This window comes from Neophocaena asiaeorientalis, unplaced genomic scaffold (assembly GCF_003031525.2).
Source record: "Neophocaena asiaeorientalis asiaeorientalis breed wild unplaced genomic scaffold, Neophocaena_asiaeorientalis_V1.1 scaffold294, whole genome shotgun sequence".
Lineage (NCBI taxonomy): Eukaryota > Metazoa > Chordata > Mammalia > Artiodactyla > Phocoenidae > Neophocaena > Neophocaena asiaeorientalis.
Window position 1 is genome coordinate 2,681,571 of NW_020173945.1, and position 26,871 is coordinate 2,708,441.

Below are 26,871 nucleotides of genomic sequence, written 5' to 3' on the forward strand. Positions count from 1 at the left end.
AAGGACTACACTGCAGGAGGAAGCAGCCACACCTGATAAGGGCCTTTGTCACGTTTCTCCTGATGCCACAAGGTGCGTCTCTTGGGTCCGCACAGCCATCCGGCACTGCAGCTTCCCCTCCCCCTGCATGACAGGGCCCCAGGAGACTCAGGAGACCTGGGGGCGGACGCCAGGCCGGGAGAAGCTCCCTGCCCTGCCCCAGGACCTCTGGTGCTACGGATGCTCCTCTAGGGGGTCCGTGGGGTCTACGCGATGAAGCCACGTCGTGTTCCCGAGTGGAGAGGGCCCAGGAATGCTGATTTGGGGTCCAACCATTTTGAACTGGTTTGAATTCAAAGGAATGCATTTCCAAAAATGTGACAGGCATTCTTGTTCTAAAAATAAACACGAGGAAACCAAGTAGCTCGGGACCACCCGGTAGACAAGCTCAGCTGACAACAGACACTCGGTTCACTTCCTGATTGGTGCCTCCAATTCTGGGACTGGGGTGGGGGACATTACTTAGAATATTCTACCAAGTAAACTTATTCATCACAAGCCAAAAACAGTCGTGTGGCCCCTTTACCGTCACACGTGTCAGGTGTAATGAGACTAGCTGTGTGCTTGGCCACCTCTGCTGGTCACCTGTCACCTGCCTCTTGGAGGTGACATCCCTCAGGTTCCACTCCCCGCTCCCCAGCTGTCGGGGTCACTGTTAACCTGGATCTTGGGTGCTTAGTTTGGAATCTTGAGACCTTGGTGTAGCATCTCGCTGCTTTGGTCAAAACTTCTAATTTAATCTTTTCACACCTGAACCATAAACAATACCTAGGAGTTAAAGGAAGGTTTAGGAAAGGTCCTTGAATCAGGGGATCTGGGAGCAAGCGCTGCTTCCACCACTGAGTTTGAGCTGGTCCCATCCCATGTCTCCTCGTGTGTCAAATGTCAGGCTGGAGTAAGTCATTTCTGAGACGGGTTCAGCTGTAAAATGATCTTAGCATCTGTGACCTGGCGCTAACAAGTAGGCTGGTAGGAAGTGGAGGACGTGCCCACCGGCGAGGAGCGCGTGGTATCATGGGAAGCGAATACCCTCCACCTCTCTGAAAGCAAGGAGGTCTCCAGGGTTAGGGGAGGGTCTGACCATGCATTGAGTCCTGGAGGGGAAGCCAAATGATACTTCCGGAGGTACTCACAAGGTGGTTAAATACCTGCGGTTTTTTTTTTTTTAGGCAAACATTTATTGAAGTCTGTTGCAAGTGAAATGAGACTTCAGTTCAAGACCGTGAAACTCACAAACACTGGGGCTGGCTCTTGCGGGTGAGCGCGCGGTGCCTCGGAGCCCAGAGCCCTGGCCAGTGAGAACCCTGCTGTGTGTCATGTCACCGGCTCAGGAGAGACCAGCAACTCACACGTTCACCACCACCAGTGGGCGTTCAGCGGACGGTGCTCTCCCCAGGCCACGCTCCTCACTTCCCCCAGTGGCTCTCTGTCCTGGGGTCCTGCGGCTACCACCTCACGTCTGCTGTGCACTTTCTGTCTTCAGATGGGAAGACAGGGGACCTTAGGGGTCGGGGAGCTGGGCTTCTCTCTAAATCGAGTTTTGCACGCTGCTTTGGCCTGCCCCTTATGGGTAGATATTATCGTCGGCTCTTAGGGGACCATTTGTTTTCCTTTTTTGTTTTCGTTTTCGTTTTTGTTTTGCGCTACGTGGGCCTCTCACTGCTGTGGCCTCTCCCGTTGCAGAGCACAAGCTCCGGACACGCAGGCTCAGCGGCCATGACTCACGGGCCCAGCCGCTCCGTGGCACGTGGGATCTTCCCAGACCGGGGCACGAACCCGTGTCCCCTGCATCGGCAGGCGGACTCCCAACCACTGCGCCACCAGGGAAGCCCTGTTTTCCTTTTTAAATTTCAAGTTTCAAGGGAATGTTTTGCCTCCTTAATTGGCTCTGTGGTTGGAAAAGAGGTTCCTTACACTTCCCTTCAAATTTTGAATCCACTCATCTATGAACTCTTATATAGGAATTTCGTCTGTGTTGTAGAATAGAGTTGAAGATAGACACCACATTCGGACGTAGGGAATCTCTATATTTTGAGCTTTGGACGTGACATAAAGGCAGCTCACGGATTCCATTTGGTCAGACTGCACGCTTGCCCCAACAACATTCCCTTCTTCAGCATCTCTTCAGCCCTGCGGCTGCAGCATCGCGCTGTTGGACTCACTTAGCAGGGGAAGACTTCTCCGTTGTTAAGGGCTGGGTTTCAGAACGCCTTGCATGTCTGCATTCCACACGGGCAGAGGGATCCCTGCAGAACTTGTCAGTCATGACAGTGATTGAAAAAGAGGAACGTTTTCTCTTGGATTTGAGCCAAGACACAGGAATCCAGCCGTGCCAACTGCATTCATAGGCCATCTTCTGTGGGACGGGTCCCCTCCCCCCGACCATGTACTCCCCAATCTCTGCATTCACTTAGAATCCTGGAACGCCAGCTGAAAGGGACCTCAGAAACATCTAGTCCTATAGCCTGTGTTTCCAGATGAGGAAGATGAGGCCCGGGAAAGGCAGAAAGAGCACAGCAGGCAGTGAAACCCTGCACTGGGGTGGGTTTCTGTTTTTGACATTGCCCTGGTTCCCACAACCTGTGGAATTATTATTTGCCATTTATAGATAAACCACAGCCACAAAAATGTCAGGGAGCTGGAGTGACTTGCCCAAGTTGAAAGGTAGATATTTTTGGCGTAGGATTCAAAGGAGGTCCCTCCAGTGTGTGCATGCATTCAATCACTCATTCATTCATTCATTCATTCAGGTATTCCCTGAGCTCCTTCTCAGGGACAGTGAAACAGACTGTGAGGAAACCTGGGAAACCCCTTCTCTCGAGGACACAGACGGCTGGCCGCTCTTCTGTTCTGAAACCCCCTCAATGTCAAGGTTTCCTGCAGTTGTGAACTCACTTGTGTTTTTCTTTCTTGCTTTACACAGTCATCTTCTTTGAGGAACCAGCTCTCAGCCCAGCACAGAACGATGCCCAAAGCCCCATCTTCTTGTACGTTTACCTGATGCTGGAGGGGACCCCCAGCATGTTGAAACTGAACTTGTTGGCGCCTCACCTTTCACACACAGAAAGCATCTGGCCCAGAGTGGAGCATTTAGCAGCACTCTCCTTGTTCCCATCTCCCCATCTCTGGTCCTGTGCTCACCAGGGACAATGGCATCGCCACGCACCTGCCTCCCTCACCTGAGGTCGGGCTCTGCATCCATATTCATTGGTCTCTACTGTTGATCCCATTGATGCCAGCTCAGAAACGTCCCCTGCCCCAGCCTGTGGTCCCCACTCCTGGGACCACTGCCCAGTCCTTGCCTCAGGGCTTCTTGGTGGCGAGTGGACCCATCAGCCCTGTGTGGGGAGGAAGATCCAGCCCACCTGGACACCTAAGGGATGTCACCAGCCAGGTGAGGCTGCAAGGCAGAGAGGACCTTTCTTCCCGCGCTCATCCTGGGTTTGGGAAGGGTTTCCTCTTTTATTGTATTTGTTCAGAGGGGAGATCTGAAGACTTGAAGTTTTCCCTCCTCCATCCCCAAAGCCTGCACTTCTGAGCCTTGGCATGTCCCTGCTTGAATCAGGTAGACATGGGGCTTCTGCAGTCAGCCTCCTGAGTGAGCCGTGGGCCCAGATGACCCACCGGGCTGGAGATGGGGAGTCCTCACTGGAAGGTGAGCAGTGATGACTGTGGCCAGACCATTGCTGGACGGCCTCTGCCCTGGACGGTCCCTCCAGCGGCCTGAATCCCACTGCTGGGCAGGCGGCGGAGGGACTGGAGGCATAGGAGATGCTGGATAACAATCTCCTGAAGGTGTCAAGTTGCCAGGCAGGGAAGAGGTTGAGAGGGAAACTTGCTGGACAGGAAGGCAGGGCTGTGGGAGAGGTAGACGCTGTCACCTTGCATGGACCGGCCGTCCCGTCGGGGCTCCGAGGGTGGCGTTCGGGTGGGCCTGCCGCACGGGTGAACCGGGATGGGCAGTTACTTCTTGCCTATGGGGACCTTTGATTCCCCTCCCCCCCGCCATCTCCGCCAGGACACCTGACATTCCGGGGTCTGGAGCAGCAGTGCCCCCAGGGTGCACCCACCACCAGCCCGGTGCTGCGGCAGGGCCCCTCTGGGGAGGTTTTTAGGTCAAGGAAGGCAGTTAATTTGGAAAAGGGCTGAGAAAAGATCTCATCCTCTTGACGTGAGGTTCATGATCAAGGTAAGGAAAGAGAAAAGGGACCCTCCTAAGAGCGAAAAGCGTCTTGGAGGAGCATCTCTTTGGGAGGTGCCTGGAGTCCAGAGGGCTCTGAAGACCTGGAACTGCAGGGGCCGCTGAGAGGCCTGGGGAGCAGGGGTCCGCTCCCTGCCGCTCCGCAGCCTCTGACCCCGGCCTTCCTCTGAGTCTCCTCCACCCGGACATCCGGGCACCGTCCCCCTGCCCCTCAGGCGGAGCAGAGAGCCTACTGCTACCCAGACCCCACACACCATTGCAGTCAGATCTGGGCACTTAATTCTCTGCATCGTTCACCTGGGCAAACAGCACGGCCAGTGCGAGGAAAGCATGAGGTGGAGGTGCGGTTATACCTTGCAGAGCTTGGGTACAAGTGGGTCGGTGTCCTCCCTCCCCCAGACCCTCCCCATGCCTGGCCCCTGTGCCGCGTGGCCCCATTTTCATGGCCTTGATGCCTCTTCTCAACCTCTAAACCAGGGGTCCTCAAACTATGGCCCTCAGGCCAAATCTTGCCCTGGCCTCTTTCGGTTAATAAAGTTTTATTGGGTCACAGCCATGTCCGTTGTGCAAGCTTGTGCATCGTCTCTACGTCTGCTTCCACGCCACACAGCAGATTTGAGTAGTTGCAACAGAGACGGATGCCCACAAAGCCTAAAATATGTACCATATGGCCCTTCACAGAGGAAGTTTGCTGATCCCTGCTCTATACCCATAGCATCTGGGATGCCTCCAGATTTGCCATCTTGGCTTTTCTTCCTTCCTTCCCTCCCTCCTTCCTTTCTTCCTTCCTTCCTTCTTTTCTCTTGGTGGGTGATCTCTTTAATGTTATGACACCTTTTTTTTTTTTTTACCATGCTAATTGCCCCCAAATCTAAACTCTAGCCTTTCTCTCAAAGCCCAGACTTACCTTTACAAGAACTCATTGACTACATTCAACATGTCTAAACTCAAACCCTTTGTCATTTCCCTGTATCTCCTCATCTGGATTTTACCCTATTTTGGATAACAGCAGATCCTGTTCCCAGAGCTCAAACACTGTAGTCAGTCGCCTTTGCTGAGTCCCTTATACGCTCCTGCTTTTTCTGTCTAATCTGATAAAGTCCTTGTCACTGTCCATTCCTGCAGGAGAGGAGATATGTCCTCCTCACAGGGTTGGGAAATGGAGAGAGAATGGTTTAATTCTTGTAAAATACTCAGCACTAGGTGGGCACAGAGAAAGGATTCTGTTATCCATCTGGATGGATGGATGGATGGATGGGTGGACGGGTGGATGGACGGGTGGATGGGTGGGTGGATGGGACTACACCTTGCGGAGCTTGGGTACAAGTGGGTCGGTGTCCTCCCTCCCCCAGCCCCTCCCCGTGCCCGGCCCCTGTGCCGCGTGGCTCCAGTTTCATGGCCTTGATGCCTCAGGGAAGTCCCTGATGTGATGAGAAACCTCACCAGCTACGTGAGGTTTGCTATGGGTGGGGATGTCATGAGAACTCTGCTTTGGGAACTCATTGGGGCAGCAGAGTATACAATAGTGCAGAGAGAGACAGGAGGTTGGCAGGAGGATTGGAAAAGTATTTCCGTATCCCAGATTAATAACATCTTATCTACTAACCCAGGATAGCAAACGTGTGAATGGAAATAAGAAAAATGAGCCAGGAAGATACCTGGAGCCACAGGCAGTGACCAATGCTTTATCAGGCAGAGTAGAAAAACAAAGCAGGGAGTGAATGAGCGACTCAGCAAAGGTGACCCCAGGGTTTCAGCTCTGGAACTGGAGCTGCCATTCACCGGAAGAGGGTAATCCAGAAGAGAAGTAGGTTTGGGGAAAATGATAGAGTTTGAGTTCAGGCATGCCGAGTTTAGTAAACACATTCTTATAAAAGTATCACATGTTCTACAAAGTGATTTAAGGCAGTTTACAAAACTACAAGCCGTGCAAGCAAAGGAGGTTAGGAAACTGGGCTATTGGGAAACAAAATGAAACTTGTGAGGTTTCTGGAAGTCAGCCTAGGAGCCTCTCCCAGCTTTTCAACAGTCAGAACAAAGGGGAGACCCATCCACCCCACGGGGCTTGCAGGGGCGGGAAGGAATGGGTTCAGGCTTGGAGCAGCCCTGGGAGGGCAGAGAAGGCCCATAAATGCTCACTCTTCCTTTACTATTAAATTCTCTTTATTTATTTATTATTATTATTTTTGCGGTACGCGGGCCTCTCACTGTTGTGGCCTCTCCCATTGCGGAGCACAGGCTCCGGACGCGCAGGCTCAGCAGCTGTGGCTCATGGGCCCAGCCGCTCCGCGGCATGTGGGATCTTCCCGGACCGGGTCACGAACCCGTGTCCCCTGCGTCGGCAGGCGGACTCTCAACCACTGCGCCACCAGGGAAGCCCTATTTATTTTTTTTATACATGCATTATCCACCTGATAGAAGGTTAAGCTTCTTGAGGGGAGGGGCTGTGTCTCATTGCCAGTGTCTCTCTCTCTCTCTCTCTGTGTTTCCTCCCCCCACCTCCCACCAGGTCTAGCACACACTGTCACAATTCACTGAATGGAGTAGTTGAGGCTGGAGGATAACTGAAGAAATGACCTGTAACCTCTTAGGTTGGATCCCTCCTGCACATCTGCTTCTGGCACGAAAGGGAAGTCCCTGATGTGATGAGAACCCAGCAACAGTTCGGCTCCGGGACTAGCCCCCCTCCATTCATCTCCACCACGCCCCCCTCCCCAGTGCACATGTGCAGACCTTGGCACATTGCTGGAAACAGAAATGAATGGCTGTTCTGGGGGCAGAGCGAAGATTTATAAAGCCTGTTGAAGGTTTTATGTAGTGTGCAATCATTTCTCATTTTATTTACTTGGGCTTTTCCTTAGCAGTGAGCACCCAAAGCCATGCTTAATTTACTAATGTATTTGCTTATCATATGCTGTGAATTCCAATCCTGAAATCTAGAATTGGTACTGGAAGTTGGCAGAGGTAAACACGTCCTGTGTCATCCCTTCAGAACCGGCAATTCTGGACGTCAAATAGTGGATGTGACATGAATTTTTAAATTATTACTCTTGCTATCCGCATGGGCATTTTATCATTGAAGATTAGTAACTTTTTTATTTAAAAAGATGTTTAGGTCTTTATACGTGCATCTAGTTCTATTTTTAGGTTACTTGAAGATTGAGTTTTGAATAGTGAGTACCTGCAATAATTACTTATACTTTTCCAAAACTTTTTGAGAGGGGCACAACTTCTGCTGGGGATTCAGGGGAACTGTATTTCACCAGGTTTCTGTTTGTAGATGGAAAGATTCATCTGCCACCCCAGGAATGAGGCCTGGCTATTATTACTTGTCCTGCAATGTCCAATTTGGCCTTTGATCTTTGGGGCCACTGTTAATTTTATGGTTTACACAATTCAAAGTGTCAGACAACTGTGCAGTGCTTGCTCAGGAAAGAAAACCAGAGCAGAACTGCCTCTGCTGCCCAGCTGCCCTCCTTAACAAGCCTCTCTAGGGATACAAATATTTGCACAGCAAATTCTAAGGCTATGTAAACAACTGCATTTCTCCTTCGGGGTGCCCGAGACACTCAGGCATCCTGGCTACCTGCCTGGAACGGTAGAGGTGGACGATCCATCCTCTTTGACTGGCCTTGAGGTGCTCTGTACACACCAGAACAAAAGGACAAAAATATTCTGCTCTCTGTGAGAAGCACGTAGATCAGTGTTCTTCCCGGGATAACCGGTAGAAAATCTCTAGGGTGATTTGTTGCAGATATATTCCTTGTGTTGTGTGTGTGTGTCAAATGCACCACTTCTGCTTTAACCCAAGTTTATTGTGTGTTTAATCTTAAGGATGGGTCCCTAGAGTCTCAACATCCAGGAGGGCACCCACAAGTCCACTAAGGGTTGCTGTTATCATTGTCCTTGTTATTATCATTAAAAATTTTTTCTTTTTACATTCTCTTCCGTTATAGGTTTTTACAAAGTCCCTGTCTCTTGTGCAGTGTCACGGTGTGGCTGTGACTTTCCCCAGCAACAGACAGTGGATTCCCCGCCCAGTCTAGGCTGCCCTGCCCTTCAGTTTGAAAACGACTCTCGCACAGAAGTGGACTGATTGTACTACCCCTTGTCTCTAGTGGTGGTGGTGCCCCGCTGGCTTGTGTCCGGATCATTACGGCAAACTGGCTACTCTGGGCGGGCCCAGGGATGGACTGGGGAGCCTGACAGGAGTCCTACAGACAAATAGAGGGCAGCCTCCACCTAGGCTGTACTTGGACATCTGTCCTCGGGGTAACTCCTGCTGGGAGATCGGCGTGTGATTTGGATAGAAAAACATGTGAGTTGTCAGCAGCGTATAAATTTCCATGCCTTTGATGGGATCATGAATGATTTTGTGGCTGAAGTCTCATGACCAGTGCTGCAAGACGGGCGCTGTGCAGCCAGCAGGCTATGGACCATGGAATTTTAAAGTCCCGGGGGAAGGGCATCTTTTTAATTTAATTTTATCTTATTTTAAATTTTATTGAAATATAGTTGATTTACAATGTTGTGTTAGTTTCAGGTATACAGCGAAGTGATTCAGTTATATATATATGTGTGTGTATATATATAGACACACACACATACATATATTCTTTTTTAGATTCTTTTGCATTATAGGTTATTACAAGATATTGAGTATAGTTCCCTGTGCGATGCAGTAGGTCCTTGTTGGTTGTCTATTTTATATATAGTGGTGTGTATCTGTTAATCCCATACTCCGAATTTATCCCTCCCCCTCCCCCTTCCCCTTTGGTAACTGTCAGTTTGTGTTCTATGTCTGTGAGTCTATTTCTGTCTTGTAAATAAGTTCATCTGTGGCATTGTATTTAGATTCCACATATAAGCAATATGGGAAGGGCATCTTTTAAAACCACAGAGCTGGGGACCACGTGCACTTTTCAGGCCAACAAGTGTTCCGGTTGCTGGAATGTAGCTCATGAGCGCTTGGGTTCAAGTTCCAGGCACAGAGGAACTTGGAAAGCTCTAGGGAGGGGCTTGGTTGACTGAGGTGAGAGGTAGGCTGGAGCCCCAGAGTGCAGAGGAGGGGAGGGCATGCAAGGACAGAGTAAAAATGCGGGCATCGAGGCCCGGGACCCTCTCCAGGGGGTTGTCACGGTGCTGGGCTCATGCAGGGATGGGTGGTCCATGGTAGAGCATCTGATGAGAGCTTCAAGGCCAGAAGAGATTCAGACACACACTCGGGCTACAGGGACCCAGGCTCCAGGAACACAGAACCACTGGTAACTGAGACTGTGGCCCAGGCCATAGACTTGAACTCTGAGGGCTACTTCTCTGTTCTCTTTCTTAATAGCAAGGGGTTTGGTTGTTCTTTGGATCTACTTTAATAATCTAGACTACAAGTCATCTTCCTCTGGAACTCCATGAATGATCCAAACCGTCCCATGCTGTTTCTGTTAGGATATCAATCTTTGGAGCATGGATAATAGAATACGGTTTGAGTTATCTGGGATTTTTTAAGCACTTATTGGCTTTTTGGCTAATATCAGATATGTGTTTCTTACTTGAAGCTGATAGGAGCCTGGCTTTATGTGGACATTTTTAACTGACATTTCACTGGACACCTTCAGGTGTCAAAATGAAACAGAATTAACCTTTCTGTCCTATTCACACTTTATAATTACTACCACATTCCAATATTTATGTACACTGCTGGGTTACCATTTCCAGAAGGTCTGAATCCGAAGAAAAAAATACATTTTGCCTCAGGTCTGTCAACTGGCCAGTAGTTTCCTATTATGCATCGTAATGACATGTACCATTATTAAAGCAAACCTGACCTTTTAAAGGAAAGCCCAATCAAATGTCATATCCAGTATTCCAACATGGCCTTGTAAAAACGCATTCTCACAGTGAAAGCAATCTTGAGAGAAGCCATTTCCCAAGGAAAGCCAACTCAGGATCCCGTGAAACCTTGATGGGTTTTAGTTTCCTCTATCAGATTACACCCTGCGTTTCCGAGGGGATTACAGATTACAAACCAAAGGGAAGGCCTTTCCTTAGTTGGAAGAAAAACAAATAAAATATGCAAGATGTTTATATTTCCAATAGCTCAAGTATGTATACACATACACACATCCCCACACACCCCCAAGAATGTAAACTTTTAATGAGTGCCTGCAGCCCTCTGTTTTCTGTGCACCAGCCTTCAGCATAAAAATCCAGTTGCATCTGGAGCAGTTCGGCAATGCAGGAGCACAAAAGCCCCTGAAGTCTCTCTGCTTCCTCGAAGCCTGTCCCAGCTCCCTGGGAGTGACCGGGACCTCTTTCCATGCCTGGCCACCCACCCTGCTTAAGGGTCCTCTTCCTCAATTACCTACCCCAGAAATGCATGTACCTCCCGGTGGTTATACCACGTGAATGCAGGTTTGCCTAGGAAAACAGAAGAAGGAGATGCTTTCCAAAGCGGTGGCCTCAACGGTCCTCAAAAGACAATGACCCTAATGGACATTTGCATTACACGCTCAGCTTTACAGAGTGACCTCAGGTCCACTGTTTTCTTCCAGTCCGTACTGCAGTCTGAGCTCTTAAGGATAATGAGACTAGTCCTCAGAGTTGGATACAAAGGGAAATGCGACCTCAACCTGTGGACCCCGGCAGATGAGAACCAAGGACCTGTTTCCTAATGGATTTGAGAGCTGCCGCTCATCTACCCCCAGCCCGCCGTCTTCCTCAGGGATTCTGGACCACGTGGCACTGTTGCTCCCACCCCCATCTTCTGTAGGGCTGACCCTCCTTCCTGCCCCGCACCTCTCTGGTTATTCTGTTCTGCTGATGCCCCGGTTAATGTGCGCCTATTTCCTGATTCCCCAGTCAAAACTGATCCTACCCAGATGCGGGCTGCCATCTACACCCCCCTCCCTCCCTGCACAACCAGCCCCTCCCAGCAGAACTCCCCGGCTCTGCACCAGCCCACACCGCGTACTCAATTTTGAGTCACAAGGACTTCGATGACTTGAGTGCACTTAAACGTTAGGGACCCATCTCCCCACGCTAGACTGTGAACATCTTGAGGGCATGTAATTTTCTAATGTTTTGTATCTTGCCTGGAGAGCGTGCGATTCTAATATGTGCTTGATCGTTATTTGTTGAATAAATGAAGGCGGGTATCAGGCATGCGTGAATGTATGAATCTTGTTCCCAACTCTTGAAAACGTGGGGCAATTTCCATCTCATCAGTTGCAGATGTAACAACACTCAGACTGTAAGATTCTTCTGACGATGAAATGAAACCACCGGGGCATCATCTTGCATATTAAGTGCTCAGAAAATATCAATTCCGTCTCCTTGCTTTCTTCAGCATCACGGTGTCTTTATACACAGTGTTTCACTACCAACTGCAGGTGAGTCTGTATCTTACCTGCAGGAGACGTATTACGTCCTCTGTGTCTTGGCGTCTTCATCCTCCCCAGCAAGGACTTCAAGCATAATTTCAGTTGCATGCGGAAGAGGGTGGCTTTCCTGAGCCCGTTTCGCCTCTTTCCTCGAGGGCAGTGGGGGTGGGAGGAAGGTGCCACCTTGTCACTCCTGAGCCACATCTTCCAAGGTTCCACACCGGGACCTGGACCGTGACATGTCTCTGTCCAGCTGCCCAGGGTCTGAGTCTCATCGCCAGGTCTGATTCTCCCACTCCATGGGCTGGGCCGTGGCCATGACCGTGGCCAGGAGCCATGGAGGTGAGGTCCAGTAGATCATCGTGATCCCCCAGAGGCTGGCAGCTGAGGACTTGAACCTCCACAAGGGAGGAAAGCACGCAGAACACCCTGCATGTTGACCTGCCAGACACAGCATCGGTCTGTGGGAACGAGAGCCATCGCGTGCCTGGGAATGGGCTGGGATGCCATAGGGACCCGCCAGGTGCGGAACAGCAGGTTAGAGGGAGCAGGTATGTCTTCAGCTGTGGTAAAGAATAATGTTTATATCCCAACTCAGTACACACACACACACACACACACACACACACACACACCTGAAACAAATGTCTTATGAAAAAGCATATAAGATGCATTCTGCTATTTTCGATTCTTTTTTATTCCCTCCAAGCTAGTCAAGACTGTTTCAGTTTTTTAGATGTTGGCCCAGGGTCTCTCCATTGATTTCACATCAATTTACATTAATGGGTTGAGACCTTCATTTGCAAGACAATGTCTTGGGCAATTACCTCCAGGACCAGAGAGAGATTTCAGCCCAGCTTGGTGGGCGTGAAGGGAGGGTACACAGGTGGTTGGGCTCATGCCACAGTGGCCACAGCGGGGCTGGGACTAGACTGAGGCGAGATAGGTGCCCAGTGGAAAGGCACAGCATCTAAAGAGGCACCCGCTCTCCATGCCTGCGGGTAGCTCTTTAAATTCTGTGCCCCAGGCACCTGACTCAGCTCACCTAGCCCAGCCCTGGTCCCTACTTAGCATTTCACAGGTGAGAACTCTGTCACTAAGGGGACAGAAACTGTCGCGGAGGCCACAGTGGCTGAGGTAGGATTCCAGCCCGGACCTGGCTGACCTGAGCCAGAGCCGCTTCCCAGGTGTGGTGGGTCCTCTTCCTAGCCCTGTGGGGAAGGTGCAGGCCCAGCCACATCAGTGGGACAGTCAGCCTGTGTGGAGACTCGACTTATGTGCAACCGAATGGGACGGCGTCCAAACAACGCAGTGGTGTGAAATCGAGAATCCTGGGGAACGTATTAAGTTTCTGAGCACGGGATTGCATGTCTTGGGTTGGTGGTTTCTTAAACCACACAGCCTATTCCACAGCCTTCGGCTGGGCTGGCTTAGACCTTCCTGCTTATTACTGGGTCCTTTCCCAGCCACCAGGACCTGGGGCAGGTGTGCAGAGGAGGACAGCATCTGTGGGAGGGATGCAGCCAATGCCCACAGAGGAAGCTCGCCAGTGACACGGCACCTGCACCCCAGGCTCAGCTGTTTCCCAGTTTAGCACGTCTCAGAGGAGAAGCCACAGGCGGCATGGGAGGACCACTGAGCCTGCCCGCCCCCGTGGGTATTTCTCTATCAGGTACTCCTCTCCCCCCAGATCTCCCCTCCTGTCTCAGTCCCTCCCCCTTCACCGGCTCCTTTTATCCTGCTGCAGACGGGCCAGATTCCATCTCAGTGAAGCTTCCCTTCCCACCTGTCAATGATTCCCCACCAGCTGGGATGATGTGGTCCTTCTTGAGTCAAAGTGGGGCCTGTCTGCCTAGGCTGGATTGTAGCCAGTTATGGCTAAAAGAGACTGAACTTGCATCTGACCCATGGGCTACTGGACTTTGATGAGCTCCCATAGGAATCATGACGTAATCATGAAGTCAAGACACAGTTCTCATCCAGTCCATCATCCCCTCTGTGCAAGGACCGGGGGCTCTAAGACACATGGACACCTTCTACAATTCCCAGCCTAGCCTGGTGTTACAGGGAAAGCAGGCTTGCAACAAATATTTGTTGAGTTGATAAAGAGCCCACATAAGGACCAGCCCATTAAGAAAGTCCAGGCAGTAACTGAGAACGTTGGTACAGAGGAGTCTGCAGACAAGCCAACCGTAAGCTTCAGGTCAAGAGGAGAGGGTCTGTTTGCTTCTGCTTAGCCGTCGAGTTTCAGAGAGGACAGAGCCTTGATTCAACTCCTGGTTAATTACTGAAACCTTAGTTTCCTCATCTGTGAGATGGGGACAATACAGCATTGGCCTCCGAGGTGAGTTTTGAGGATTTAATGAGGCGGTGAGCGCAAGAGACATTCGTAATGGTGAATGTCAGCAGCTAGTCCTGAAACTTGGGCTTAGCCGTGCCCTTGGCAGAAGGCAGCCATCCCCACCACAGCCCTTTACAGGACCCAGGAGCAGAGCAGTCCAGGGGTCCCTGTGGGTGACCCCCCCTTCCCTGGAGGTTGGCTCTTGGAGACCTTGCAGTGGGCTGTGGACCAGTTCCTTCTCTGCCCTGGCAGCCTATTCTGAAGTCTGCCAGTGGCTGTCGCTGGACTTTAACAGCCTGGAGATCTAGGCAGGGGTTCTAACACCAGAATTTTTAACCCTTTACAGTCCAAGGTAGTCTTCAAAGGCTGGGAAGATGTGCTTCTTCATATAATTTCCGTCAAGGGAGCCATAAGTGAAAATCAGACAAATTTTCTCTTTCTGTCTTTTATTAAAATTTATTTTATTTAGGTGTCTGTGGTCTCCCGTGCGGGACAGAGGGGCCGGCCGGAGCTGGAGCTTTCTCAGTACTAGACGTGGACTCCGACCCGGCGCCAGAATACAGTCGCTTTGAATCGAAGATACATGGCTTGCGAGAACAAATGATGAACAGCTGTGTGAGCTCTGGGTCTGGGTCCCTGTGAACGAGTGAGAAGAGGTCCTTGTATGTCAGGGCCTTGTTTGATTATGACCAGACTCGGGACAGCTGCCCGCTGAGCTAAGGCCTCAGCTTCTCCTATGGTGACATTCTACATGTCATTAACACCTCTGATGATGAGTGGTGGCCGGCGAGACTGGTGACCCCCCCATGGAGAAAGTGAGCAAACTGGTGTGATTCCCAGTAAGAAGGAGGGTGGAAAAGAAAGAAAGGGCTCCATTGAAAACCGTGAAGTTTCATGCCAGGACGGGGATTATTGAGTCTAAAAGGTCGATCAAAACGAAACGTAAAAGGAATTTCCGCCTCTCTCGAAAGTTTCCATTTTACAAGAGCAAAGAAAACATGGCCCAGGAGAGCAGCGTACAGGAACAGGGAGTGACATCCAACACCAGTGACGGCGAAAGAGGTTCCAAAGGACAAGAGGACGCTATTTTGTCATATGAGCCAGTGACACAGCAAGAAGTCCACTATGCAAGGCCCGTCATCATCCTGGGCCCAATGAAGGACAGAGTCAACGATGACCTGATTTCGGAGTTCCTGCATAAATTTGGATCCTGTGTACCACACACTACCTGGCCTCGGCGTGACGATGAAGTGGATGGGCAAGACTACTGCTTTGTGGTCTCCCGAGAACAGATGGAGAAGGATATTCAGGACAACAAGTTCATCGAGGCAGGCCAATTCAACGATAATCTCTATGGGACCAGCCTCCAGTCAGTGAAGGGAGTTGGGGAGAGGGGCAAGCACTGCATGTTAGATGTTTCTGGCAATGCTATCAAGAGGCTGCAGCAGTTACAACTTTATCCCATTGCCATTTTCTTCAAGCCCAAGTCCATCGAAGCGCTTATGGAAATGAACCGATGGCAGACATATGAACAAGCAAATAAGACCTGTTACAAAGCCATGGAACTGGAGCAGGAGTTTAGCGAATACTTCGCAGCCATTGTACGGGGTGACTCACTGGAAGAGATTTATAACAAAATCAAACAAATCATTGAGGACCAGTCTGGGCACTACATTTGGGTCTCATCCCCTGAAAAACTCTGAAGAATCCTCTCCAACCGTTCTATTGTGAACAGAAGAAATCAAGTCTCTCTTCCCTCCTCCCTCTTCATTCCTGTCCCCATGGGGAGAACAGATGACTACCGTTCTTGTCCCCTTTTGTAGATATGTCCAAAAAATTGAGTTTTCTAGTCCTGTTCTGTTTTTTTTTAATTTTTCTTTTGTTTTAGTTTATTTTTTGGGATGACGCCATCTCACTCACCATGTGACTGCACCCATTCCTGCATGGACCTTTCCCAAGCACTAGCACAGGTGCAAATCCATCAGAGTCATTGTTTTCATAAAACCAAGCAGAAGCGAAGAGAGGAGAGGGGGACTGATGGAAAGACAGACGGGACAGCTGCGCGGTTTATGAAGCGAGCTCCGTGCACCCCGTGAGGAGAGGCTCCCAGGCTTTGCTACGATCTGTGCACTGCCTCGTGGCTTGGGACAGTGCGGTCATGGCAACAGAAAGTATCTTATTTATATATAGATATATATATATATGTAATGTATATAAAATATATAGAAATTATTATATATATTATACACTCTCATACATGTATATATATACTCACACGTGAGAGAATGGCTAACGGTGCTCCCACTGTAGGAAATTGCTGATTGTTTTATGCCACCTGATGTATCTGCATGAGAGGTTTCCTTTTTGTTCATTTTTAAGCTGCTGTTAAGCCAAAACCATGTTGTGCTAAAAAAAGCAATAATAAATTTATTTAGTAGAGTTGATTCACAATGTTGTGTTAATTTCTACTGTACAGCGAAGTGATTCAGTTATACATGTATAGATTCTTCTTCATATTCTTTTCCATATGGCTTATCACAAGATATTGAATATAGTTCCCTGTGCTATGCAGTAGGACCTTGTTTTTCCATTCTTTTATTTTTAAAGAGAATTTATGTATTTAATTATTTATTTATTATTTATTTTTGGCTGTGTTGGGTCTTCATTGCTGTGCAGTCGTTGTGGCTCACAGGCTCAGTAGTTGTGGCTCGTGGGCTCTAGAGCGCAGACTCAGTAGTTGTGGCGCACGGGCTTAGTTGCTCCGCGGTACGTGGGGTCTTCCCCGACCAGGGCTCGAACCCATGTCCCCTGCTTTGGCAGGCGGATTCTTAACTGCTACGCCACCAGGGAAGCCCTGTTTTTCCATTCTATATCTAATATTTTTTAATGTATTCAAACTTTCTCTTTCTTGATCTCCCTTGATCACCAATGTCATACTTGCTTTGGGTGAAAAATTTGGAAAATACAGAAAAGTGAACACACACACATATTCACAGACATATACACAATGCACGTGGGTACACACGCAGACATCAGCCATAATTCACTGGCCAGAGGAAGACACTGTTCATATCTTGTTTTATTACAATTTGTCGTCTTGAATACATTTTTCCTGATGTAAATGGGATCCCGATATAGGTAACTTTTAATCTTTTTTGGTTGTTGAAAATTATAATATAAACATTTTTTTTTCTGATCTTAAAGATGTTTCATAAACAAACTATGTAACGTCTGGATAACAGGCCAGTGGCTGTTTGCATCATGGTCTATTGACCCTGCCCCCTAACGCTGGACATATAGATCGATTTCAAAATTTTAAATACTGACGTGGTTGACATTAGGAGTATATTTTACCTCAAATTCTCCCAATGTGTTCCTTGAGAAACATTTTTTTAAAAAAATATTTATTTATTTATTTTTGCTGTGTTGGGTCTTCATTTCTGTGCAAGGGCTTTCTCTAGTTGTGGCGAGCGGGGGCCACTTTTCATGGCGGTGCGCAGGCCTCTCACTGTCGCGGCCTCTCGTGGCGGAGCACAGGCTCCAGACGCGCAGGCTCAGTAGTTGTGGCTCACGGGCCCAGTTGCTCCGCGGCATGTGGGATCCTCCCAGACCAGGGCTCGAACCCGTGTCCCCTGCATTGGCAGGCAGATTCTCAACCACTGTGCCACCAGGGAAGCCCTGAGAAACATTTTAATTAGATCTGATGCTGCTAATAAGAAGGGAGAAATAGGACATTTACAATCTTTCCAGAGAAAATACTTGTTCACACATTGGCCTTTGTCATCTGACGATATATGGTGACTTCCTGGGGTCTTCCGCTGCTTGCTGTAGAGTTTCCACATCTAGGGAAATGTCAATGTACTACATCACGGGAAGCAGTGTACTTGTAGTAACAGCCGTGGTCTGGCGCCGTAGGTCGCTGTGTTAAACCTCACGACAGCCCTGTGAGATGAGCGTGCTTATATCGCTTTCACAGATGAGCAAAGAGAAGATCAGAGACACCTAACGACTCACCCCAAGTTGCAGAGCTGGTGAGTGGAAGTAAACTCAGAGAACAGTTCACACACTCCCCAGGGAAATCACCCCAAAAGAAAAGGACACAAAGCTGGTCACATTGATCCAGCTGCCTTGTCGGATGAGGGAGCTGGGAAGGAGAAAAATAAGAATGTGTTCATAGTTTTGTTGCTGGCACTTGGTAAGATCAAGGGGGCAAGCTTTTCCTAGCTTTTATGCATTCACTCATTCTTCTCAGCAGCGACTCATTTAGTTGTTAATTCGGTGGACGATTCAGCCTCCTCAAGGTACCAGGCTGGGAAAAGAATGGGGAGCAAAGCAGGCTGTCCCTGGGGACTCCTGGAGAGGCAGACGTTGGGTCATGTCACACACACGGCCACACACGCACACAATCGGGATAACTGCTCTAAGACGCAGAATTTCTCCTGAGGATTCGGAAAATTTCCCTGGGAATGGAATATTTACTGAAACCTAAGGGAAGAGCACGAATGAACCAGACAAGAAGAAAGAGGCCACACCAGCAGCGGGAGTGTGCATGGGGCCCAGAGCCAGGAGAGCGGGGTCCGCAAGCCCCAGAGGGTAGCCAGCCGTCTGTTTTTGTCAATAAAGTTTTATTAGAACAGTCTCACTCATGTGCTTATGTTTTATCTGTGGCTGCTTTTGTGCCACAATGGCAGAGTTGAACAGTTAGGAGGGAGACCCTGTGGACCCCTGAAATGAAAGTGTGTATTACCTGGTCCTTTATAGACTAGGCCTGGCAGCCCAGCTCTGGGCACGTGGGACAAGGCGCTGGGGGCCTGGTGAGTGAGGGGCCGCTAGCGCTAGCAGGGCAGCAGAGGAAGGGCGAGCCTCAGAGTGTGCACGAGGGAGTCTGGTCCTTACCTGAGCTCCAAGCGGGAGACAGTGAAGGTTTTGAGCAGACCAGGGAGAGAATTAGATTTATGATTTTAAAAGATTACACTTTTCACATAACAGTCACTCTAGGCTTGCTTTTCTTGGTTTATAATAGTTGTGTAATGAATGTGTGTGTGTGTGTGTGTGTGTGTGTGTGTGTATACACACACAGGATACAGGTTCTGTGTCTCTGGAGAACCCTAATAAATGGGTATTTTCATCGATTGCAACTTTCCTCAGCTGACTGCATTATTATTTTCTTAATGGTTTCCTTTAAATTGACTTATTTTTGTAATACTTTCTGTTATAAAGGGAACTTGGTATCACTGCTTGAAACTGGAAAGCAGTATCACTTACCCCAAATGAAAGCCAAGAACATTGTCACCCTTGGGCGTGGTGCCTGGGCTCGGCCTTGGGAGGTTGCTCGCATCACACCGGTCCCCCAGGAGAGCCGGGAAATAGGATGGATATTCACCTGTCCACAGTGCTTGTCTCATTTATTCAAATTAACCAGTGCCCAGAGCTGGAAAGAAATGGATCTGGACTCAGGCAAAGATGGGTGAACAGGGAGATGAGTGAACAATGGGTGTTAAAGACAGACGAGCAAAAAGAAAGACACAAAGGCAGTAAAGGTTCTCGCTGCCTGATTCATGATATGATGCCTTCTGCTTTCTTCCCACTTGTAGAAACAGTGCTGACCCTCAAGGGTGGAGGCTGAGAGAAGGCCAGGCAGTAGTTCTTAAACTTTCTCTTAATAAAAATAACAGGGGAGTTTGCTAGAAAGGCAGTTCCTGGGACTCCCAGCCTCACAGGTCCTGATCTGGGGAAAGGTTGGGAGCTGACAGAGTTTGCAGGCGTTCGGCACGTTCTGGGGTGTGTGGCTGGTGGCTGTAGTCTGAAAAGCGAGGCTGAGGGTTGATCCCTGAAGGTATTGCTTTGATCTCAGTCTTGGATGAAGGGCCTCCAACCAAACAACAATAAATTGCTCTCCACCTACCGGAGACAACGTCCGGCTTTGTTCATAAGGATGCGGTTTGGAAAAGTGATCTATACACTGGAAATGTGCATACAATTCTACTTGTAACAGTGATTTTGGTTTATTGCCAAATTCTGAGAATGAGACATGGTTAGATATTTACTTAGAAAAAAGAAGAGCTTGGTAAAATATAAAATGCGTTTAAAGCTACTCGTAGGTGAGAGGAGCATATGCCATCTGACTTCCAGATACCCACTCAATTCAGGCAATAAAACTTAGCAATTCCCTGCTCCTCGGGGGGCCTGACCCGTGGTTCATTTCTGCCCCCTGTAGTGGGCTGGACGGTGGCCCCAGGAAGATATGTCCTTGTCCTGATTCCAGGAACCTGTGAATATTACCATGTATGCAAAAGGTCTGATTTAGTTGAGGATCTTGAGGAGTTGGTCCTAGATTATTCAGCTGGGCCTTAAGTCCAATGACACATGTCCTTCTAAGAGTGAAGCAGAGGGAGAACTACATGGCAGAGAAAATGAGGCCATGTGAAGACAGAGACAGAGACTGGGGGATGCTACACAAGGCCATGAAGGCCCAGGGCCCCCGGAAGCTGGAAGAGGCAAGGAGGGGTTCTTGGAGGCAGCAGGGCCCTGCCCACACCTTCATCGCAGACTCCTGGCCTCCAGAGCTGTGAGAGAATACACTTCTACGGTGTAAGCCGTCAGATTTGCGGTCATTTGTTACAGCAGCCTCAGACAACTAATACGGTTCCCAGAGCAGAACTCAGGAATGAAACTCAAAGGGCTGTTTCTCTGACGCTCTGTGAACAAGGCAGAGCTCTTGGTTTCCCACAAGGAGACTCGGCCTGAATGTCTGTGTTACTCATGGAGTATGGACTCACACACACACACAACTTTGCCACAAAGATGTGGTCGACCTGTGCTCTCACCTAGGTGGGTTTGGCTGGGCTGGTAACCCCATCTTGTGGCTTCTTCGTGGTCAGCCCGCCATGGACCCCTCTCCTCTGCTCCCCTGCCCCCGGGGAGCCCTCACACATGCAGGCCCCATTCTTACTGGACTCTGAGAGGCTTTTGGGGCCAGGAGATGGGCACAGTGACAGGAAAGGTCCAGAGCGGTGCAGCCCAACAGAAATGCCACCTGAGTCACACACATAACCTTAAGCCCAATAGAATCTATATTTAAAACCTTTCTCTAAAGGTATAATTAATTTTAATATCGTATTTTATTTAACTCAGTATATCCAAAATATTATTATTTCAACATGGACTCAATCTAAAAATTACCAGTGAAATATTTTGAATTTTTTTTTTTTAATATTAAGTCTTTGAAATTTGGTGTGGACTTTATACTGAGAGCGTGTGTCGGTTTGCACCGGCCACGTTTTAGGCGCTCAGTAACCATGTGACTAGTGGTTTCTGTACTGAACAGTGCACGGTTAGGGCTCAGGCAGCTGCAGAGGTGGACCAGAGGCTGCTCTGATCCCTCAACTCTTTTGTTTCAGCCGTGTGGCCCCTGACAGCAATCCCTTGCAAGTATTTCCGCAGAAGCTCATCTGTGCATTTATGGGGGGTTGTGGTTTGTGGCTGGGACCACGCAAAGGCAAAGGAAGGAAGACTTCTGAGAAGTCAGAGCCTGAAGGAGAGAGCAAAGTAGACACTCAAGTTAAAATGATGACCATGGTCCAGAGATCTGAAAGTCTTCTCTGAGTGAATCCCTGGGGTTACAGGATTGGATCTGGGTTGAAGTCCTGAGTTCTTAAATCACGAAGTCTTCTAGACAAGATTCTGTCATGTGGCATCAATTCTTGAAAGCACTGGATATTCCAGATTGAAGTATCTTTAGAAAGAAGATGGGAGGGGAAATTGGTTTACTTCATTTTGAAAGGAAAGTTAATTACTTTTTGGAAAGTTGTTTTCAGCCAGATGAGGACCACAGAGAGAGAGAAAAAAAAAAATAGCATTGCCGTCGGATGGGAGTTTAGCCAAGAGTGACAATAGCCGTTTGCTTCCCTGAGTCTGACGGACATCGAGAGCAACCCAAGGCGGTACCATTGTTTACAATGACAGCTTAACAACAGGCCCGAGGAAGAAGAGGTGACGACGGCAGTGGGAAGCCGTAAACACTTAATCCGTCACAGAAACTTCGAGGGAATCAGGCGCCGCGGAGGCCAGACCAAACCCTTAATTTCTGGGTAATTTGCTGTCTCGGGCTACCCACGTCTGTGCTCCTTTGATGCCAGCACAGCAGTGGGTGTGGGCAAGGGCCGCCTGCTGGAGGGTATGGTGGCATCACACTGGTCCCCCAGGAGAGGCGGGAAATATGATGGATATTCACCTGTCCACAGTGCTTGTCTCATTTATTCAAATTAACCAGTGCCCAGAGCTGGAAAGAAATGGATCTGGACTCAGACAAAGATGGATTGCAGTAAAAATGGAAATTACAACCTAGAAAACGCATATCATCAGGCCACTGGGATTTTATTAGCTAATCATGGCTGTGATATGGAACTTCTGAAAGTGTGGCTTTGATTGAATTTTCACCTTGTAACTGTAAGGACTTGTCAGGATGCGTGTTTAGTGATGCGAGGAGGGAGGACCATGGAATGTAATGAGCTGTTCACACCCTTCTCGTTCCCTAAGGTGTTCGTTCTGTTACTCAAGTACCATAGATTTCTCACAGTTGACAATGCTTAAGGTCATAATATTAGAGCCAAGCAGCAAGTCACCACCCAGGACTTATTCAGATCTCTCAGGGTCTCATACCAGGTGTGAGATGCTGGTGCTTTTTGGATGTCAGGCAGTGAGTACCAGCCTGGGAAGGGAAGCAGCCTGATCATTCACTTGGGATGCCCTAGCAACTGCTGTCAGCATCCTTATCTTGTGAATGCCCTGGATTGCCGGTATTTGGCTTTTCCCCTTGGCTACATCTTTAGCACTGTGGCTCAGAGCATCCACCACTGACTCTTTTCATTCTCAGCACCACCATGATATCAGAACCTCTCCTAACCCCCGCCCCCCGCCCCACCGTGACTCCAGCCCTGGCTTCTGCCAAAAGCCTGATTGTCAGGCTAGTAATGCAGAGTGTGGGGAGTTGGTGTTCCCGGGACAGCAATCCAGCCGTGGGGGAAGGAGCCCATGGAGGAACCCTTGGCCTGAATCTCTGGAGGGATGATTCCAAGAGACATTCTACGCTTTTCTCAGAGGGTCCCACACAGGACCAAGGCCTCGTTCTCCTTTCTGAGTGGATATCTCAGTAACACACCCTTTATGCTGACTTTCCTTCCGTTCCTCACCCTCTCCCTGGTCCTTTGCTCCAGTTCCTTCCCATCATCTCCCTGAAAAGCTTGCTGCCCAAGAGCACTTTTATCAGATCTCTGCTTCTGGAGGGAAATAGGGGAGATGGGGAACCTAGGTCAAGCACCTGCTAAATCCCAAGTCTCACCAAGGGCATGAAAACGACCATAGCTCATAATCATGGCAGACTTCCAAGATGCCAGGTGCCGTGCAATGTGCTCGGGTGAATACTGTCTTTAATCCTCACCAGGATTTTACCTGGTAGGACTATCTCTATGCTGATTTTACAGGTAAAGACTGAACCACAGAACCTGCCCGGCTGAGTGGCGCAGCTTAGGCCGGGTAAAACAGATTTTTCATTCGAGCAGGCAGAATTCGGTTCTGCTACAGAAAATACGGTAAATGAATGTTCCTGGTGCTCCGTGAACCTAGGCGTGTGCTTCGCTGAGTGCTGAGTGGGTCTCTGAGAGCTGCTCTTCTGCCTGTGCCCGGAGAGAACAAGGGCCGGAAACAAGGAGCCAGGGATGGACCAAAATTCATATGGAGGAAGGAGTGGTTCATTTGATGCCCTTAGTCTTGTAATTTTTTAGGATAATTGGAAATGGATTGAAACCCAGAAAGCCCGGACTCCCTGCAGGATGTGGCTTCCTCTGCAGGCAGCACGTTAAAGGCCCTCCTGCATTTTCTCCCTGTGATTTGAGGATGAGCATAAAATCACTTATCATTGCGTGAGCTGCGCTGTCTTATTAGAGAAGAGGACTGCAGGCTCCAAATTCGGCTGACCCTGACAGGCTTTAATTAGGGCTTCAGAACCTGGGCCTGGGCTTCTGCTGTGAGGTGGGGTGGGACTCCATGAGCCTTTAACCCCTCCCTCCCCTTACACCATCAAAAAACTACGAAAAAAAAAAAAAAAGGAAAAACTCTGTACCTTCCCTGGAAAATAGAAAGGTTGCCACCAACGGGCTGGGACTCCGAGAACTTTCTGCAGATTGGCGGCACGGAGGGCTCTACAACCTAACGAAGCAGGATCCCCGCCAGGCGTCCCCTGAACCCTGGAAATACTGCGTTTACTTTAGAGTCTACATTTATCCCGCAAGGTTTCTCCAAGTCGAGCCCGAGGACCACGGCCGTATACTCATCTGATTCAGGACTACTGTACTGGATGCTGGCATCTTGGTCGCGTGGGGCAGGGGGTGCCCCCGGAATCAGCATTTTCCATACGCTCCCAGGCGTTCTCTGCACACACAGGAAGCCTAAGGAACACGAGGGCACAGATTTTCTCACCCCGGACGGATGTAAAACGTGGGGCGTGGAACCCCAGTATTTGGAGAATGCAGGCTGCCCAAGGCCAGCAGTTGGAGCTTCTCTGTTTCACTGACCAGAGCACTGTGGTGACTTAACACACTTCTGGGCTTCTCCACGATCTTGTTTCTTTCCTGCTGAGGTTCTTGGACAACCAGCATTTGACAGGGGCATGTGTAGCTGAGATCCCTTTGGCTGGGGTTCACCAGACCAGCCCTGTTGATTCTCAAAACCTCTGGACCGGGTTGCAGGCAGTGGGGAGCTGCATGTGCCGGGTCCCTCTCTGCGTCTGGTGTTTCTCAGCTGTGAAGCGGGACTTGTACAAATATTCCTGGAGGTAAAGGTTTAATTAGAACGGCCTCGGTTGTTGGCGTTAATAAGCAAAAACCCATGTTTCCCAAAAGGGATTATGCATTTCACCCGGCCCTTCTCTGCCCCAGTTCCCGGCAAACTTAAAGTTTGGGCTTAAAATGGGAGGTAATGTCTTACTTGACAAGGAAGGGTCTTCTCAGTGGGTCAGGGGCAGGTCAGAGTCAAGGTCATCAGGCCCAGATTTACAACCCACAGGTGAAGAGGGGCCGTGAGAAGGAGACCTGGTTGGCCGGAGTCTGGAATCAGAGGTCAGGCCTTTGGCCCAGGGCGGTGGGGGCAAGTCAGGGTCACAGTCAGACCCCTGGCTGGTACCAGGGACACTGAGGGTGAAGCGGGGAGCTGTGTGAGGGGCAAGGCCACTGGCGACCTGTGCTAGTCAGACTCCTGGGCCGCGAGAAAAAGCCAACTTGAGCTGGCTGAAAAAAAGATACATTTTTATCAGGATATAGGGATGTCCCACGGATCCCAAGGGAGGATGCATCCAGGTCTTGCGGGGGGGTGAGAACCAAGAACAGGAAGACTCTCCTTGCTGTCTCTTCTGTCTGCCTCTGTATCTGTCTGTCTATCTCTGTCCGTGTCTGTCTCTACCTGTCTGTCTGTCTCTCTCTGCTCTCGTCTCTGTCTGTCTGTCTCTGTCTCTGTCTGTCTATCCCTGTCCGTGTCTGTCTCTGTGTGTCTCTCCCTGTCTATCTGTCTCTCTCTGTTCCTGTCTCTGTGTCTGTCTGCCCCTGTCCGTGTCTGTCTCTCTGCCTGTCTGTCTGTCTGTCTTCCCTCCCCAGCCCCTCGGAGGCTCTCTTGGCTTCTCTGGCCCGCAGAGTACAATGTGCCCCTCCTGTGTGGTTGGCTGCTGCCCCGATGCACTTGGACGAGGGGTGACTCTGAAGTAGGGGATTCTGAGAGCTGGCACCCCCCCCAAGGTATCTACCGCCAAGATAGGCTAGGGAGGGACCCCAAGGACATGAGAAGATGAAGCAGCATAGCTCATTAGCCCCTGCTCCCATGAGGAATATTTTCTACTGAAACCCAGGGAGAGTCTAGGTGCCATGCCATGGGGGAGGGGTCCAGTTTCCGCTCAGATGCCAAACAGGACACTTTATCCCACCCAACAAAGAGATTTAATGTGCCGTTTCTTCCCCACAGCCTGAAGGGGGTGGTTTATCCCACAGAGCGGGTACAGCACCAACCCAGCGAAGGTAAACACGACAAGTTGGTGGGTGGGAGACAGGTGCAGTGTTTCCCAAACAGTGGGTCCCTCATCACAATTCACAGGTGGGTCTGATTCCTTCCAGCCTTCAGGGTGGCTGGGGGCCGAGGGCTGCAGGAGGGCGCCCAGGTCCCCTGTCCCCGCCCCAGCTTTGCAGGACTGACGCATTAGGGGCATTTTAGATAAGCCCCGTGACCTGGAAATCACTGGGAAACCCCGCTTCCACTGGAGAACAGGCACGGCGGCGCCATTGGGTCTGGTAACGTGGGGAACCTGGCCAGCAGGTGAGGGGCCCTCACGGGAGAGGCACCGCAGTCCTGAGAAATGCCTGATCCAAGCTTGGAACCGAGGGTTCTTGGAGCAAGGGCTGGTGCACAGACCGTAAGCCCCCTGAGAGCAGCCTGGGACCCTGAGTGTCCCAGGGCTGCTGGGCGATATGAGCTCACTATCTCATGGGCAGAAGAGGTCTCCAGGCCAGAACTTTCCCACACTGGCCCTGGGCAAGCCTGACTCTCAGACCCAGTGGGTGCTGGTGTTCGATAGTGAAACTTGCCGTCCGCCCTCTACAGTTTGCTTTAGGGAAGCATAAGTTCTCAGGATGTCCACAATTATTACAGAGAAGACTCATCCATCAGTCTCAAAGAGGAACTGCAGCATCAGCAACGTTTGGGAACTTGTTGCCAATGCAGATTCTCAGGCCCTGCTGGACTTGCTGATGCAGACAGCCTGGGGTGCCTGCTCCCCTCCCCAGGTGATCTGGATGCATGGTGGAGCCTGAACACCGCGGAGGGAGGTTGCGAGGCTCCTTCTCTCCCCCGCCAGCCCCGCTCCTCCCATGCTCAGC

The 26,871-nt window shown here is 49.9% G+C and overlaps 1 pseudogene; it reads left to right on the plus strand.

Annotated features, from left to right (window-relative positions):
• Nucleotides 1-14,452: 14,452 nt before the first annotated feature.
• On the plus strand, nt 14,453-15,660 carry LOC112404692 (disks large homolog 3 pseudogene; annotated as a pseudogene).
• Nucleotides 15,661-26,871: the final 11,211 nt, after the last annotated feature.